General features: G+C 34.9%; 1 long non-coding RNA gene across 1 annotated transcript in view; it reads right to left on the bottom strand.

Moving 5' to 3' along the window:
• Positions 1–3158: 3158 nt before the first annotated feature.
• LOC137488267 (uncharacterized) overlaps positions 3159–15055 on the bottom strand; it is a 52712-nt gene continuing 40815 nt past the window's right edge. The window contains exon 5 of the long non-coding RNA XR_011010700.2: positions 3159–3235. This is a non-coding gene — a long non-coding RNA (uncharacterized lncRNA). The remainder of the gene's footprint in view (positions 3236–15055) is intronic.

Here is a 15055-nt window from a genome sequence, read left to right as displayed (position 1 = left end):
TTAAAATATTACAGGATAGACAGCTCTGAAACGGAAAACAATGAGGGCCAGTGCACAAAAATGTCATTAAAATAAATAAACGCAAAGTATTTGCTCTGGAACAAATCTATAAACAACATCAACAAATTGTGTTGGGCCATAAGTAGGGCGTTTGTTTGTATATAGAAACGTCATTTATTTTATACAGTTTAACCAGAGTTTCACAACATAATGTTTAAATGTATGCTGTAGGAAAAATCGGTCACTTTTGGTTAAAGGGATAGTTCACTAAAAAATAAAGTTTCTGTTACCATTTACTCTTGTTCCACTTGTTTGTTTCTTCTGTTGAACACAAATAAAGATATTTTGAAGATATTTTGAAACTGTTAACCACTGACTTCCCTGATCTACAAATGTCAATAGCTATGTTTCTATCTAGAGCTGCACGATGTTGGAAAAATCTGACATTGCGATATTTTGTTTTGCTTGATATACACTCACCGGCCACTTTATTAGGTACACCTGTCCAACTGCTTGTTAACGCACATTTCTGCTTAGCCAATTACATGGCAGCAACTCAATGCATTTAGCCATGTAGACATGGTCAAGATAATCCGCTGCAGTTCAAACTGAGCGCCAGAATGGGGTAGAAATTTGATTTAAGTGACTTTGAACATGGCACGGTTGTTGGTGCCAGATGAGCTGGTCTGAGTATTTCAGAAACTGACGATTTACTGGGATTTGTCTGTCGAAGCTTGAGGCGGATGGGTCACAGCAGCAGAAGATCACACCGGGTGTCACTCCTGTCAGCTAAAAACAGGAAACTGATGCTACAATTTGCACAGGCTCACCAAAATTGGACGATAATAGACCGAAAGGCCGGTCTGATGAGTCTTGAATTCTGATGCGACTTTTAGATGGTGGGGTCAGAATTTGAAAACATGGATCCATTCTATCTTGTTTCAATGGTTAAGGCTGGTGGTGTTGGTGTAATGGTGTGGGAATTATTTTCTTGGCACATTTTGGGCAGATTAGTACCAACTGACCATCGTGTCAATGCCACAGAGTATGACCATGTCCATCCCTTTATGACCACAGTATACCCATCTTCTGATGGCTTCTTCCAGCAGGATAATGAGACGTCATAAAGTGTGAATCATCTCAGACTGATTTCTTGAACATGACAATGAGTTCACTTTACCTAGATGGTCTCCATAGTCACCAGAACACAATCCAATAGAGCACCTTTGGGATGTTGTGGAACGTGAGATTCACATCATGGATGAGCAGCCAGTAGCCTTGTTGAATCTATGCCACGAAGAATTAAGGCAATTCTGAAGTCACAAAGAGGTCCAACCAGGTACTAGTAAGGTGAACCTAATAAAGTGGCAGGTGAGTGATATTGGAATGTGAATATAATTTTACCAGATGATATGTAAAGCTCTATTTGGAAAGACTTTACTCATTTTTAGATTGACTCACTTCTAGATTGACTGGGATGATCAAATCTTTTTCTGTGCAGTGAATCTGTATAAATTATAATGAATTACAAGCAAAAAAAAAAAAAGTGTTTTATTTATGTATAAAGTTTTTTGGTGTCTGTGGCAACTAACAGCATTGAAGTACAGAAATGAAAAAATTTAATGTAAAAGAACACGGTCATCATTTTACAGATGATTTAAAAAAATAACAATATTTAATAATTTAATAAGAATATTATTTTTAAAATAATTTAATAATATTTAATAATTTATCTTTTAATCATTAATAAATAATCTAATCCTGTGATGTGACTATTGCAGATACACACATCGCAACATTAATGCTTATATAAAGTTCAGCCTTATTAACATCTTATTTTTAAGCACATTTTGGAATATCACATAAAAAACACTTAATACGAATGCATGTATTTCAAGATGTGCACACATTTCAAAATGCCCAAAAACTCATGCAAAACTGATGAGCATACACTTTTTAAGAGATAAGAAACAATGGAATGAGCATAAATGGATGGAAACACATTTAACAAATAAATTCCAGCATGTACATCAAAACGTCATGTGATTTTGTATTAACAGGTCATGTGATAACAAAAATGGGAGTTATGGAATCACTTTAATGGACAAACCAGAGAGTTGACGGCATTGTAAAACATCTGATATGTTGTTTTGCTCATTCTAAAAACTTTTAGATAAAGTCCATCATCACAACGTTTCATTATTATTACCTGGCAGAACTGTCTTGAGCATCTGTGCACAAAAAGAGTGGTAATACCTCCACAAACAACCACATATTCACTGGATTTCTTCAAATGATATAAAAAAAGATCAAGATCGGTGTTATCGCGCGCCTGCTGAAGGGCGGGACCGAGGGTGTGTCGCGTCGCGGGGGCACTTTTGATCATTTTGGAAGGGCACTTTCTATGCAAGACTAAAAAGGGCATGTGCTCTGCACAGGTTGAGCCCTATGCGTGCCTGCCCTGCATCTTAGAGAAAACGTAAGTATTTTCGCCTTTTTTTTAGGTGAGGGAATGGAAATTTTGAGTGAGTTCCCCGACTTTTTTCCCTAGGACTTCAATAAGTCAAAGTACAGGTCTAGACTTAATGATGATCATCTTCAAGCCATACTGAGGATCTCAACTGCTTCCGCTCTAAAGCCAAATGTGGTTCAGATTTGTGAGAAGAAGCGCTGTCAAGTCTCTGGCAGCAAGAAGTAGGCAAAAGATGCCATGTTCAGAAGAACTGTTCATAATCTTCACTCAATGTTCTATTAATGTTCAGGACACTTCATGTTCAGAAGAAATTATTAAAACTGTAAATAATGACATTTGAGGACTTTTTTTTGTGAAATCCCTTATGCGGCCCAGCCTCACCCAGACTTTGCCTCCTGCGGCCCCCAGGTAAATTGAGTTTGAGACCCCTGGTCTAGTTCATATGCAAGTTTTGATGGATTTTATCAATAAAAACAGGTCTGTATGCTTTCCAAGCATGTCATCATTCAATAAAATAATGTGGCCAAAAGCTCCAAATTATAAATCCTATTAAAGCAAATTAAAATGCCATAAAATGTTCTACAGATCAAAACAATAATCCAAATACAAATTTCCTAACATCGAAGTCAAGGTGCTGTTAATTTGATGGGGAGTGTTGGAAACACTAGCAACTCTGCTCTCTCACCCTCAGCGGATCACTCATGTCTGCATCTGATCCCTGTGGAAAAGCAGTACTGGAAGTCCTCTCTCTTCTCTCATCATCTGTGGAACAGTGATGACTGTGTTAACTTTGAAAAGTTAGCAAGTGCAACAGCACAGCGTGTTATGAGAGGTCATACAGTAAGAGATGGTTGGGGTTAAGTTGAGTGTGTTAAAAATAGATAATCAGAAAAGTATTATTTTAATGTAAATTTTAATTAATTACTATTATTTTTTATTATTATTTCGATTTTTTTGTATATAATATCAGTTTTGTTTGTTCATTTTTTCAGTTTTCAATTTAATACCGAAAAAGTATTCATTAATATTTTATTTATTTATTATATTTTATTTGTTGCAGCTATCACCAATCATGCAACATTCTGCGAGTTCAGAGAAATTTGAACAGTTCAAATGTTAACATTCATTCATTCATTCATTTTCCTTCGTTTTAGTCTCTTTATTCATCAGGGGTCGCCACAGCGAAATGAACCGACAATTTATCCAGCATATGTTTTACACAGTGGAGGCCCTTCCAGCTGCAACCCAGTACTGGGAAACATCCATACACACTCATACATAATTTATTCAACTCACCTGTAGCGCATGTCTTTGGACTATGGGGGAAACTGGAGCACTCGGAGGAAACCCACGTGAACACTGGGAGAACAAGCAAACTCCATACAGAGATGCCAACTGATTTAGTCGGGACTCGAACAAGCAACTTTCTTGCTTTTTTGAGGTGACATTGCTAACCCCTGAAACACCGCGTCACCCCCCCCCCCCCCCCCCCCCCAAATGTCAAAATTTTTTACTACAATGACGACTAAAACACAAAATGATGGAAACAAAGTTTTTTTTTTTTTAATCACAAAACAGAATGACTGGAGGTGATACAAGAAACAAAAGTATCAATTAACGCTATTGCGCTGCTATTAACAACTGCGAAAATGAGAAGATATCAGACCACTAGATGGCATGACTGACCAGTCAAAATCCAGTATTCCAGATTTTAAGGTTGTGTTAGAATTATGGCAGCTGTTGTTTGCACTAATTTCTTTATTTGCAATAAATGCATTTAGATGCTTTTTACTGCTGAAAAACTGGCATTTATTGGCACTTGCAGTATTACGGTTACAAACAAAATGCAAACATTTAATTAGCACTTGTTTGAATATTTATACTAATTTTATTAAAAATAAATGCTTTTGTGGTCTGCTATGTAAGCCAAGAAATAAAAGAACAGCTTCAGCAAATGTATCACATTGAACTACACATCTTACACTATGAGCAAAGAGACACTGCACAGAAAAAAAATAAATTTAACAGTAAAACTGTATTAAAATAAACCATCAGATTCATTCATTAATTTTCTTTTTGACTTAGTCCTTTTATTAATCTGGGGTGACCACAGCAGAATGAACCGCCAACTTATCGAGGATATGTTTTACGCAGTGGATGCTCTTACAGCTGCAACCCATCACTGGGAAACATCCATACACTCTCATTTACACACATACACTATGGTCAATTTAGCCTACCCAATTCACCTGTACCACGTTTTTGGATTAGTGGGGGAAATCGGAGCACCCGGAGGAAATCCACTTGATAACAGAAAAAAGTGACATTTAAAGGCTTAACTAGGCTAATTAGGTTTACTAGGCAGGTTAGGGTAATTAGGTTACCTAGGCAGGTTAGGCTAATTAGTCAAGTTATTGTATAACGATGGTTTGTTCTGTAGGATATCAGAAAACAAAATTTGTTTAAAGGGGCTAATAATTTTAACCTTGAAATGGTTTTTAAAAAAATAAAAAAACTGCTTTTAATCTAGCAATAATAAAACAAATAAGACTTTCTCCAGAAGAAAAATATTATCAGACGTACTGTAAAAATTTACCAGCTCTGTTAAACATAATTTGGGAAATATTTAAATTTCCCAAATATTTAAATTTAAAAAGAAAAGAAAAAAAAATCAAAGGGGCTTTAATAATTTTGATTTCAACGGTATACACATCATTACATGCACATTGCTTGGGGTAAAGTATTTCATAATGTTTTGATTGTCAAACGTAATTAGCTCTCATAGAAACCATCAGCAGTTGAGCTCTGCATATCAGATAACAGGTGATTCACTCTCTCACCTAAATATATGCTGAAGGTCTTGAACCACCGCCTGTGTTATTCTCTGATGTCTATGAAAACAGAACCAAGGAGGAACAGCCTACAGCAAATGAGTCATGCATAATCATCCTCCATTACAACAAAGTCACAAGGAGAACACAGAAGAACACCTACACCTCAACAGTTCATAGCTTGTTCACGCACTCAAAAAACATTCAAACCCAAGAATGTTAAGAGGTCTATGCATTTGCATTTTACATGAAAATTCCAGCTGTGCCAGACCAATCAGAACTGCTTTTTATGCTTGCCTTAAGATTCCACATCATTCAATGTAAATCATAGCTCAACTGGGTCAAAAAAAACAGACTGTGAACATGATGACTTCATTCACTGGCCAACAAAGCTATCAGGGGATATGTAAAGCATTACATATTTGCAGTCCTGATAATATGCACATATGTACACAATACCAAGCATCTAAATATATGACAATAAGAAATCCTAAATTATAAGATTGGATTTTAACATGACAGATGCTGAATAACTCACAAGCTTAAAGGGGAACTATTATGCCCTTTTTTAAGGAGACGTAAAATAAGTCTCTGATGTCCCTAGAGAGTGTGTGTAAAGTTTCAGCTCAAAATACCTCACAGAGGCAATATATAACTCTCTGAAACTGCCTATTTTTAGGCTTTGATCCAAATTGTGCTGTTTGTTGACTGTGGCTTTAAATTCAAATGAGATTGTGCTGTTTTTAAAAGAAGGCTGAGCTACTAACACTAGTACATCAGCATAGCAGCAGAATCAAAACAGGACTAATGCTATCTCTGTGGAAACTGAAAATGTAAAAAGTACTCCAGGTACATGATGCATCTCTGTTGTCGATACTGTCATTTGATAATGATTTAACATTCAGATTTTATTATTTTAGAGCATCCGCTACATAAAACATATGCTGGATAAGTTTGCAGTCAATTTACACTGTGGTGACTCCTGATTAATAAAGGGACTAAGCCGAAAATAAAATGAATGAATGAAAGAGTTTTTATTATTTAACGATTAATGATGAATCAAAAATAGAATAAAAAAAACAAACATCCCAAACGGTCATCTGCAGTTGTGTTTTGCCTTAACGCTGTTATTTCTGACTCTCATTTAGCCTATAACACTCTCCCACATTTTAGTAAAATTTGCATGTGTGGTTTCAACAACCTGATGCATTTAGGCTTTTAGGCCATTTACACTAATATGTTATAGTTTTAAAATGGCGTTTTAAAAAGAACAAAAGCGATAGAAAAAAAAAAAAAGAACAAAAATGATCTACGTCCACACTGCTGTTTCAACTAGCATTTTTGAAAAGATCTCCGTCCACACTACATCACTGAAAATGCACATCACGTTGCCACACACACTGTCATGCGCAGCAGACGATTGCGCACGTCTGAGCCCCAGGCAGTCAGCTGGTGCTTTGGGCACAGCTAACAAGGTGAGATCAGTGCACGTCGAACAGTTCATCAAGGGTCGGCTGATAGATCTTATCTCACAATAGTTGTTAAATGTGATAATTATTTCATCTTGTCTCTATCTAACGATTCTTTTGTCTTTTGAAGATAAGTTAATATATTAATTTATGTAACCATGCACATTGATTCTGCACATTGACTGATAGCTTGTCTTTATTTCTGCACATTTACTGATAACTTGTCTTTATTTCCTATATTGTGTAAATTTATTGTACGTTTTACTTTTTAATGGCCATTATTTGTTATAAATATACATATAGTGAAGATGATGGTCATATACATATGTTGCTAAACAACAACTCCACATTTTTGGTGTCTGTTAAGATGTTAATATCAAAATGAAAATATATAATTTTATTGTTAAGATGTCTGCAGCCATACCTCCATTTTCAGATGTCTACGTTTTCCCCCATCCACACTGACACGGAGCAGCAGCGTTGTAAAATGAAAATGTTTTCCTCAGCATTTCCAAAACGCTCCATTTTCGGGGCTCGAAAATTCCGATGTAGTGTGGATGGAAGGTCCAACCGTAGAGAAACCTATGCGTTTTAAAACTAAAATGTATTAGTGTTAACGAGCCTTAGACTTGTCCAATTTAGTCTGGAATGTGTCCCTGACCATATCCTGAAGTGGTTTGCATAATCAGATTTATACCTCAAATGCATTTTAGAGAGCATTTACACCTGTCCTTTTTCACAATCGGATAGCTATCTGATCAGAAAAATCACATGAAGTGTCCAGGTGTAAACAGCTCTAGTCCAACTCCATATTTCAGTTTAAATTACTTCACACATCGGGCAAAGTTGTGCAATTCAAGGGACTTCAAGAGACCTTTTTTAAAAAGCCATAAAACATTTTTCATTATTTTGGTCCAAAGGAAAAGTCCCAAGAGCCAAATTAACCCCAGTTGACCTGTGCACTGAAACTCAATCTAAAGTGTTCAGCAGGGACACAGCAGAAGGTGTTGAAAAGTCTGTCTACTTCTGCACTGCTGTATTGCTGGAATGTCTGAAGCTGAAACTATGACAAAAACAGACAGTTCTGAAACCTCTATACCCCCAAAACATGAATTAGAATAACCTTAATGAATTGAGTGGGATATATGATATTGCTATCAGTCAGTGCAGATTTAACAGAGAGCGAACAGACAAACTGATCTACAATAATGCAACAGGACAGTTCGTCTGTGTCTTTTCACCTCTACTGGCTCTAAGGGTCATCTGGGGTTAGTCGTAACAGCCTTTTCTGTTTAGAAAGAAAGCATTATGATCCTTCCCATCGATCAGCACTCTCCAAGCACCATATTTTATTTCAGAATAGTATAATCTTTCAAGAAAAACAAGTGTAACTCTAAACAGCATTAATGAACTGTGTCAGTATGTAGGAAGTTATGTGTAAAGTAGACGATGGACATTTTTCACTCTGTTTCAAGTGAGCATTTTCAGCTTTAACTGTTTGGTTTCAAAACAAATGCCATTGAAAAGAGGTCAAACGCATACCTAGGATTGTTTTAACCTCTTTGGAAAACATGACATTGAAAAGTCGTAAATGAATAATAAGGCTTAAAACAAAACTTTTACACAGTATGACAGTATGGATTCCGCTAAAATGAACTGTGTAGTAAAAATAATTCCTTTTTAATAATATAGAATAAAAATTCTATTAGTGAATCACACAGAGACTTTCATTTAATCATATATTGTTCCATTTGAAATTATCTTTGATAAATAATTGTTTCAAACACATACACTCACTGGCCACTTTATTAGGTACACCTTTCCAACTGCTCGTTAAAGCAAAATTATAATCAGCCAATCACATTGCAGAAACTAAATGCATTTAGGCATGTAGATCTGCTGCAGTTCAAACTGTGCATCAGAATGGGGAAAAAAAGGTGATTTAAGTGACTGAACGTGGTATAATTGTTGGTGCCAGACGGGCTAGTCTGATTGTTTCAGAAACTGCTGATTTAATAGGATTTTTACGCACAATTATCTCTAGGGTTAACAGAGAATGGTCTGAAAAAGAGAAAATAACTGGGAGCGGCAGTTCTGTGGGCGCAAATGCCTTGTTGATGCTAAAGATCAGAGAAGAATGGCCAGAGTACAACATGAATTCATGAAAGCATGGATCCATCCTGCCTTGTATCAAGGCTGATGGTGGTGGTTTAATGGTGTGGGGAATATTTTCTTGGCACACTTTGGGGCAATTAGCACCAATTGAGCATCATGTCAATGCCACAGACAAGAGTATTGTTGCTGACCATGTCCATGCCTTTATGACCAGTGTACCCATCTTCTGATGGCTACTTCCTGCAGAATAATGTGTCAAGTCATAAAGCGTGAATCATCTCAGACTGGTTTCTTGAACATGAAAATGAGTTCATTGTATTCCAATGGCCCCTACAGTCACCTGATTTCATTCCAATACAGCACCATTATGGTGAAATGGGAGATGCACATCATGGATGTGCTGCTGCCAAATCTGCAGCAACTGCATGATGCTATCACGTCAATATGGACAAAAAACATTAATAAAATATTTGCAGTACCTTGTTGAAACTATGCCACGAAGGATTAAGGCAGTTCTGAAGGCAAAAGAGGGTCTAACCCGATAGTAGTTAATAAAGTGGCCGTTGAGTGTATATTTTTGCCAGCAATGACTGGTTTACCAATTATTTCTGAAATATTATAACCAATGCACACCATCATCTAAAGATTTAGATACATTTTATTGTTTGTAAAAGTCACTTATGCTCCATTTATTGCAATTTAAATGCAGATATATTGTGACTAAAATAAGTTTTTTTCTATTATTAATATTTTAAAATGTAATTTAATTCTGTAACAGTAAAGGAGAACTTTTAGCAGTCAATCTTCAGAAATACACAAAAACAATTAAGAAATTTTTCATATTAGTATTTCACAGTTGTTCAATCTTAAATTTTAACGTTTCACTTCACTGTGTTGTATTTTAGGGTTAATTTAAAAGTCGGAAAAACTACAAAGATAATGTTTTTGTTTGTGTACATATTTATTCATTTTATATAGTTATTTACCGATTTTGGCTGTACCACTGCAGTAACTTTTTAACTCAACTGCACCTTTTAAAATTGTATTGTATTTTATTGTCTTTTAATTTTGTGTTTTTTATCCTAACAAACTGTATTTGCTGTCATGTACAATGACCATTAGTCAAGAAAGACACCTTTAAATAAAATGCATTATAGTAATTTGGTTCGATGTTCAAGAAACATTTAAAAATCTGTTGTGTTTGCTTCATACTTTTCTTGTTCTTTAATTACTTATTAGAATATTTATACATTTGTTTAAAATAATGATTGATTACACAATAACACACAAATAGAAAACTTCATAATCTCCATTTCAACATGTGGTTTTAGAGTAACTGGTTTTAGTCCTAAAAAATTACATTACTCAATTAAATTCTGAAGATTAAATTAAAGGATTAGTCCAATTACAGAGTGAACCTTACTTTTGTGGTTAAAAAACACATCTCTTTACATTTTTATTGATTTATTTTTTAATTACAAATAGTTTTGGTAGGCAAGATGCTTATTCCTCAGCTGGGATCATGTGAAACCCCTGAGATACAATTTCAGTTTGGAAATTCAAACCACTGAGCAGCATCATATAAGTCCACTATGGAGAAAAATTCAGAAAAAAAGAAAAAAATAAGTATTTCTGGTTGAATAAATAAATAAATAAACATCTTGAATGACAAGGAAGACATCTTGGACTATTCATAAAAATTGTGCACATGCAGGTGTCAAAACTGTCATATATCTAGCACAGATTTGTGGAAAATGATGGCTGTTTGGATAACTAACCATTTCATGGTTAGTTATCCACATAACATAACTAACCATAACATCACATAACATCTCAAATAAGGGAATTTATGGTAATATTAATTACTTGCCTTTTCAAAAACATTCTCTAAAATGCATTGGGTTTCAATTTTGCTAGATATTTTTTGCATTAGAGATGAAACTGTTCAGATCTAATGGGTTCCCAGTCTTCTAGGCTGTGAGTGGCATACGTGGCCATGAGCATGTGTTAACATCTCAAAGGTGTCATGTTAAAGATATATTACTTTAAAAGCTAAGCATTGATAACATTCCATCCTTAGCATTACAAGGAAAAAGTTCATTCAAGCCAACGTTTGGTTTTATTATGTAATAGCAATCGCTTCCTACCGAATACCATCTATGGGCCTGCACGAATTTGCAGAGGTTTGGCACCAGTTGCAAACTGAGAAAACCTACGTGCTTTATCACCATCAACAAATGTCCCTGAACTCTTTCAAGAATGTTACAAATGTGTTTGGAAAAAAAAACGGCTAATTCTATTCTCTATGGGCGCAAACACCAAACTCCAATTAAAGTCTTCTGTGTCCAATTACACAGCTCAGGAGATTGTGGACACAATGATGAATCAAGGGAAACCATGCCATGGGTTATATAACCATTCTTAACGATGACAGTTGCAATTTATAAGATTTAGGTCAAGATTAAAGCAGTTTTTCTTTTCATGAAACCTCAAGTAAATTGAAGAAATTTGAATTGTTTGACAAACACAACATTTCAAAACCCATAAAATAGTTGTTGCATGTGTCATTTGGTAATAAAACTGTAAAATCTGTATCTCATTCACTATTGCCATCATTAACTGCAGGACACTCAATGCCTTATAATGTTGAGTGTTAAATGTCATGCTCTGGCACATTATAGACCTTATAAAGAATGCGTAATTAATCATTTGGCGGACAATGCCTTACCTGCCACTGTATTCCAAATTAAATTTGTGATTGGGCTCTGGACAACATAAAATATTATTATAGCACTTACTGCCCTGGCAACTATATTCTGCGTGGGATCATTGCCTATAGTGAATAGGGTCTTGGCACATGTTAATAAATATGTGTGAGTGTAAGTATATGTGACATTTCTTAATAAATAACAGATTGCCAACAATTTAAAGCACATTTGGAGTTCAAAACTCTGTTTAAAAATGGTCCACCACATTCATTATTAAATATGGCAAAAGCATTCAGTGACACATCTGTATATAATGCATTCTTGCAAAACATTTATTACATAACAGAGCATGCATCTTAAAAATATTTAAATAAAATTAAATGTTACGGCTAGCAACAGATTCAAATAATCGATTAACATATTTAAATTTGGATAATTAATATATAAAATAATAATACATTTATTTTTTAAATTTGTATTTTTCAAATAATACTCTACCTGACAAAAGTCTTGTTGTCGATCTCAGTTGTAAGTGCAACAAATAATAAGTGTAATAATAATAAGTGGCAGAAGGTAGATTTTTTTTTTCAATTAATCATCTGTTGAACGGCATCCCAATCATCACAAATACTGCAGTCGGAACGCGGATGGACCCAAGATTTTCATAAAAATCAGTCATGGTTTAGGGTTACATTCCGTATGGGGGCGTGCGAGAGATCTGCAGAGTGGATGGCAACATCAACAGCCTGAGGTATCAAGACATTTGTGCTGCCCATTACATTACAAACCGCAGGAGAAGCAAATTCTTCAGCAGGATAGCGCTCCTTCTCATACTTCAGCCTCCACATTAAAGTTCCTGAAAGCAAAGAAGGTCAAGGTGCTCCAGAATTGGACAGCCCTATCACCAGATAAGAATATTATTGAGCGTGTCTGGAAGATGGAGGATGCATTGAAGATGAGTCCAAAGAATCTTTATTAATAAGTTATTTGAGTCATTGCAGAGATGAATGGATGCAGTTGTCCAAGCTCATGGGAGCAAAATACACTTTCACAATATTTATTCTTTTTCCACAGCGGCATAATCTATACTGTACATTATTTCTGTTAGGTGACAAGACTTTTTTCTGAGCAAAGTCTGACCTTACTGACCCAATTAAATAATTAAAAATCAAGGCATGATCATATTTTATTGTGAAAAAATAAGTGTAATCTAGAGGTCTTTGCCTTTCATATAAGCCACTTCTGATATCAAATGATCAACTAGAAGTCAAGTTATAATTTGTGGTTCCTAAAACTTGGATAAGCGACAAGACTTTTGTCAGGTAGTGTAGAAAAATGAGCTGTGAATTTTTAGTTGTCAAGACTTACATTTTACTTCTGAGAAATGAACAACAGCAAAAAAGGCTTTTCCCCCATTTCCCCTTCCATATTTTTTAGGTTGCACAAGTGTGACGTGCAAAAGTGAAATACAATTACATTAAAATGTATATACCAGAACAACACCTAAACACATTAAACAATCTGCATCATAAGGAAGATTTAAGATTTCACTAACCATATTTAACCAGAGATAAAACTCAGTTGCAGTGACAAATTTATTTACCAGTTTATAATATATAAATTTTTTATCCATGTTCACAAAGCTTACAAGTAAAGCCTTTAGTCCAGAAGTGTGCATGTCTTTAGAAATACTGATATATTTTTCACATTTGTCATATTTACATCAACTCATTTATGTGATCACAGAGAATTAGAAGCATTCAGTGCTGTCTACATTTTCACTTCAACAGTCACTTTGATAACTATTATGAGGATATAAATCTGTCAATAATTTTTACTGGAACAGTATCTTTAGTAATGCAAACTGGACTCACTGTTTAGTCATTACCTTAAACAGTTTTCATTACAAACAAGGCTATAGAGACATAATTAATTCAAAGAGTTTACCCTACAAAAATATTTCTACAAAAAAATATAAAACTGATATTGAGTTAAAATGCTGTTTTTGTGAATGATTTAATGAAACTATTTCACATTTATGTTGGTCATGCCAATATCCTCACATTTTTTGATTAATGTTAAAGCTTTCATTGCTCATAATATTCTAAAAAGAATTAAAAGTGAATAAATGTGATTTTGGCTTATTGTGTTAAGGCTCACTCTTTAAAAGACGCTGTTTTTTCTATACACTTTGTTCTGGTATTTTGCAAATTTCACATACACAAATGTTTGCATAATGCAAACCTCTCTTTATAGAGAAAAAGAGATTAAAATGTATATAAAAGTAATTATAAAGTCTAAAAACAGAAAAGTAAACTGAAATGGTTAATATACCCTCCTCCTTTAACAGTTTTGCATAAAATGTTTATATATACAGTATGTATTCTCAGTACTAAAAACCTTTGTTAATAATTACATTTGAAAGAGCATATGTATAATATATTTGCATGCAAATTGATAATGTACCCTCTCCTCCTTTTTTATAATTATGTTGTTTTATTTCATATTTTTTTCTAATTTAATCCTTCTAGATAAGGAATGTGAAGTGATTTTGTTGTATAATGAAACTGTACACGCTGGATCTTGTTAATATAGCAAAAAATATTCAGTTTCTTGTACAGCTTGTTTGCATTCATATTGTTAGGAGCTTTAATTTAGCTTCGCTTGCATGTGTTTTAGACTTTCAAAGTGTGACTGAGTTACTAAAGACCAGAGTTTACAGGTGCTTAAAGGTAGGTGATCTTCCACAATATTAACAGCTTAGCATAAACCTCTGAATCACAGTCCCTCCCCTGCCATCCAGAGCCACACCTCCTGAAACACGAGCACAGCAAAAGAACCCTCTCTCATGTGTTAAAAGCGACTAGTGCTTGTCCGGCGGCATGCAAGCCAAACTGACATGCTATTTCAGAGCAAATATTTAAAGTTGCATGGTAAACAATACAGGGAGAGACTAGGCGTCTAGGCGTAAAATCTACATTATCGATGCTGTAAAAGGTCCCTTATGAAACTGAAAATAGTCTTATCAATCTTTCATCGGAAGAATTTAGTGGCTGAACAACACTTCTGTGAAGATACAACCCATTTGTAACAACAACATCTAACGTTACATCAGCTTTGGGTGAAGCTAAAACAGTTTTAAAACAACATTACCTGTCTAAAAGAAATCCTTTAGACATGGTGTCATCCTTTCTCCAGCATGCAAAAGTAACTCCAATATTGATTCAGGTTTTTAAAAAGTTTTGATTCAGCATGTTTTTACAGATCGCGCGCATGCTCTCTCTCGCGGCGGTCGGCGGATCTGCATAGAAACAGCTGCGCAGTTGTTCACATCTGCATTTGCTGACAGACAGATTGGGCTACTTATCGGAATTATGAGAGATGTCGGCCCGACTCTGTTAAATTGGATGAACATTTTTTTTGTTTTATGCCTTACCCAAAATGTAAAAATACATATAA

This window comes from Danio rerio, chromosome 18, assembly GCF_049306965.1.
Source record: "Danio rerio strain Tuebingen ecotype United States chromosome 18, GRCz12tu, whole genome shotgun sequence".
NCBI classification, from domain to species: domain Eukaryota; kingdom Metazoa; phylum Chordata; class Actinopteri; order Cypriniformes; family Danionidae; genus Danio; species Danio rerio.
The sequence above is the reverse complement of the archived record's forward strand: the minus strand, read 5'-3'. Positions and strand labels throughout refer to the sequence as shown.